Source organism: Telopea speciosissima, chromosome 8, assembly GCF_018873765.1.
Source record: "Telopea speciosissima isolate NSW1024214 ecotype Mountain lineage chromosome 8, Tspe_v1, whole genome shotgun sequence".
Classification (NCBI taxonomy): domain Eukaryota; kingdom Viridiplantae; phylum Streptophyta; class Magnoliopsida; order Proteales; family Proteaceae; genus Telopea; species Telopea speciosissima.
In genome coordinates this window covers 18,690,927-18,695,791 of record NC_057923.1, presented here as the reverse complement: position 1 = coordinate 18,695,791, position 4,865 = coordinate 18,690,927, and positions in this window count along the sequence as shown.

Genomic DNA, 4,865 nt, shown 5'->3' with positions numbered 1-4,865 from the left:
CCACATATGCCAACATCCCTAACCTAGGGTATAGCTGTTCCACAGTGGCGTTAGACCATTGCCATGAAGGATGAGATGCACCGCTTATGCTACTGTCATATTGAGGAATGCCTGGGACTTGGAATGTGGATGGATCGATGGATCCAATGATGGGACCCAATGCCAGACTCACTACTTTGATAGTCATATGCATGTGTTGGCTACCCAAACCAACCATAGGAACTATATTCAGAACCAGTGCTCTGCTGGCCATAATCATACTCATAATAAGGTTGATATGATTGCCACGGCTGATGCTGACTACCAGTATCCATACTCATGCTTCCAAAACATGCTACCATGGTGTTCATACTTGTGTCATCATACTGAGGTTGGTTCTGTTTGCGACCCGTCCTTCTCTTGTAAGTTTTGTTGTGGCCACCATGGTCTTGATCTTGTGTGGCATGTGTAAACTGAGACTCACCTGTGAAACGCACAGGGTCCTGCTGAGTTCCCACTTCTTGCTGGTATTGGTCGCGCATCCCCTCATGACGATCATCATAATAACCACCATTAGGCATGCCACCACCACCACCACTACCACCAGGAGGGTCATCACCATCACCATCATCATCATCATCAGGAGGAGTTCCTATTGCAGCCTCAAATGGTCTCGGTGACTGAGAATGTGCACGCCCCTCTTACGACATATAGTCCTTAACATCTGTGCCGGTTACGAACGCAATAGTGGAGTCAGGCTTACCTCCAGGCTCATCCATCTCTGGTGCACCATGATCCCTCACCCACTAGAATAGGGGATCCTCATCCTCATCAGAGTCCTCCTGGAATATGTTGGCTAGCTCGATGGGCTCTTTGTCATTCTTCTCAAATTCTTTATGTATGTGCCTCATCCTTAGTCTCATATTATAATACACATACACCAGTTGCTCCAGTCGTTGACTACCCAATCTGTTTCGCCTCTTTGAGTGTATCAAGGCGAATGTACTCCAGTTGCGCTCGCAGCCAGAGGATGAACAGGTTTGTGATAGCACTTTGATTGCTACCTTCCTCAGGTTGGGTGAACTTGTACAATACAGCACCCACCAGTCAGCTGCATTATAAACAAAGAATATTAAGAATATGTGAATTGTAAAGGGATAAAATTATAAGTCATATATATAAAGTCATGCCACATTGCCACCTACCAGGGTCTGACTTTTGTCTACTCTCCACTGTAGATTTTCGACCGAAACTTGATGAGGCCTCTCTGAAGGCCTTGATCTATTTACATTTGAAATTTGAAACAATGTTAGAGGCATCAGTATTTGCTATTTAGTAATTACATTCCTTTACTGACTAGCAAAATACTAAAGTCCCATAGTCTCACCTCATCATTGCAGTCAGTTTGTGTCTTGGTATTGACCTCCAACTTCGCAATAACAGCTTCAACTGCCAGTAACAAATCCGTGTCCAGCCCAAGATTATGCGAATACTGGTACTTTGAATTCAAATAGTATGCTGGAAAGGGGAAACCACAAATATAAGTTGTTAGTGACTTAATACTTTAGAGGTTTGAATATATAAATGTAAAAACTCACATAAAGTGTATAGATGTTGAAGTGTTGAACTCACCAGCTTTATGCAAGGGATGACTCAAGTACTTCTCCCATCGCTCATCAATGCTGTTAATGTATGAGCGATCACTTCAGGGTATTGCAGCTCAGACCATTTTCTTCAGCTTTTGTAGGGCAGCATATATGTGGGGCAAGGTAGGCTTCTTCAAAGTGTCAACCATCCTTAGTACTGCTACCACTGGTTCTAATATGGCAACAACTTTATACAAGTCATTCCAAAATCCATCACTTGCAATGGTCTCTTGTGTTGCCTTCCCTTCTTGTGTCCTAGAGCCTGGCCAAGTAAACCATTGGTCACTTGCAAACATTGATCTCAGACCTACCACCTTTGACTGGATGCTCTTCAATGCAATGTAATTGGTGGCAAATCTAGTGACACCTGGCCTCACTAAATCCCCCTTGCATTTCTCTCTCATCAAGGGTAAAGCATAACCATGATTATACACAAAGGTGGTCACTTGCTTGCCCTATTGACCACACCAGCCACCAAAGCTTTTTTCCCCATGTCCTTCAGCATTAGATCAATAGAATGGGCTACACATGGAGTCCAAAAGAGGCGGATCCTCTTACTCTTCTTGTTCATCAGTTTCTCTCCAGCCTTCTTAAAATTAGAACCGTTATCTGTCACAATTTGGATAACGTTCTTTGCTCCTATATCTTCCTCCATCACTTGCTTCAGTAGCTTGTTGATGAGGCATAAAACACCCCACCTATCAGAGGCTGCCACAGGGCCGACTCGACCTCAGCCCGAGAACCGAGTTGGGCCGAACAGGAAACCGGGCCGACCCCATCTCCACTATAAGTCACTTGATAGAGCCAGACTCGCGCAAACTAGCCGGTGGCTGAGGCCGAGCTCATACAGGTCAGTCGTAAACTCCTGGCCGAGCTTACTGTCGAGATAGACCTTTCGGGCCGACCTCCCAGGCTGAGGTGACGGCCAAGGCCGACCCATCAGACCGCCCTCCTAAGCCGACCTCCTAGGCCGAGCCCTCCTCCTCTGAAGCCGCCATAACGCCCCACCGGGGATCTCCTGGCCACGTCAGCACATCCCGAGAATCACGGGATAAGGATCAAGCCACGATCCCAGCGCAACACGGAATCGCACTCTACATGGACTCTTACCTTAATAAGAGTCCGACCCCGAAAATAGCTCTCCACTCCGCTCTACGCGAGAGAACCTTTCGAAAGAAGGACTCCTACCATACTAGGACTCTCCCAACCGCCTCATCTCCTCCTTACTCTATAAATACTGTATGGAGCACCATTCCTCATCTTGCTTTTACTACGCAGTTCCGCTGTTGCATTGGAGACCTGACTTGAGCATCGGAGAGTCCTAGGCCGGAGCCACACCGGCTCTCTTGTACTCATCGCTTGGTTTTTGCAGGCTCATCCGTGGGTGAACCGGGCATCGGAGGTTTTCACCCGCAACAGATTTGGCGCCGTCTGTGGGAACGACATCAGCAAGCATCGTCGTTTCTGCCAATTCTAAGAGCAATAATAATGGTACACACGAGATCAGGGCAGCATGGCTCGACTTCCCGCACGGATGAGCCGCAACCCGTTGGGCAGACGAGGTGATCACCGCCCCCCGAAGCCTCTCGGCAGGGGATAAACAGAAGACCCCCTCGGGCAGGGGGTGCGCAGCCCATCACGGGCACCATTCCCCCACCAGAGGGTGGGAATAGGGGAGGTGTACTAACCACGGCCGCGGCTGGTCGGGTACAGGCTGAGCAAAGCTTGGACGGGATGGGCCTACCAGCGCCGCCACCCTTTTGCCGGAGAGTTTGGGCCCCGAAGCCCCGTAAAATAATCGACAGGTTATGGACTTGCAGTTGCAGATGCTCCACACCAACGAGATGCTGCGTACCTTCATGAACCAGATGGCCCGAGGCGGGCTAATGGGCCAACCACTGGTCGCGCCCCCTCCAGCTGCGGTCTGCGCAGAGAGAAACTTACAGCAAAATGGTGGCCGACGTAGGGCCGAGCCGAGCCGAGCCGTGTCCTCACACCCGTCTCGTCAGAAGACTCCACCTCCGCGCCCTAGTAGAGGCGCTCGGCGGGATGAGCAAGAGCATCGCCAAAGCCCACGAACAGGGCAGGAAATTGAACCAGCCGGCTCGGTAGCGAGGAGGTCGGTATTTTCTAGACAGCTCGGAGAGGACGAACAGCCGAGGTGAGTCCGAGAATAAAGGAAAGAGCCGATTGAAAGGCGCGCGGTGAGACAAGGAGAAGGATCTCGTCATACCCCCCGGCGTCAAAGCTCGCCTCCCCGAGAAGAACAACAGGGGAGCCCCCGTGGGTCCAACTTCCAGGAGGAAAGAAGAACAAGGAAGGATGGTGTGGACCGAGCTGACCAGAATGGCCGACCACAACGGGATGACCGACCCTACCGACCCCGGGCCGAGGAGCCGGTTGGCCGAGCACCTGAAACCGAGCTGGAGAGGTGGCTACAAGACTTGGCGGAGCAAGTGGAGGGGTTGAAGAAACAAGCGACCCCGGACGCCTACTCGTTGGTCGGGCGTCACCCATATCCTCCTGAGATCATGACCGCGCCGCTACCAAACAGGTTCAAACCTCCCCCGTTCGACCGATATGACGGGACGATTGACCCGACAGATCACATAAACTAATTTAATGCGATGATGACCATGTACAGAGGAACCAAGATCGTTTCTTGTCGAGCCTTCCCTGCATCCCTCAAGGGCGCGACGACCTCATGGTTCTCCTGGTTGCCGCCGAACTCTATAACAAGCTTCGCTCAACCCTGTCGAGCATTCGTCACGCGCTTCCAGAGTAGTATGAAACACAAGAAGACAACAGTCAACCTCCTCAGCGTGAAGCAAAGGCCCGACGAGTCGATCCGAGCATTCGTCTCTCGCTTCAACAAGGAATCCTTAGACATCAAGGATTTGGATGAGGCCACGGCCCATACTGCTATGAGCAACGGGCTTGCCGACATGGACCTCATCAAGGACTTGGCCCGGAAGCCGACCAGAAACCTGGCCGAGCTCTTAGAGAGATGCAATGAATTTGCAAATATGGTCGAGGTCCTCCAGGCCCGGAAGGGAAACGAAGGCCGACCCGACAAGAAAAGGCCAACAACAGACGATCGTAGGGAAGACAAACGGCCCAGGATGGATCGTTGAGCTGACAGGTCAGATCGAGCTCGGAGCCCCGACTACACTCCACTGAATACCTAGCGCAAGGAGATCTTGATGCAAATACAGGACGGGGGGTACATCCGGCGACCCT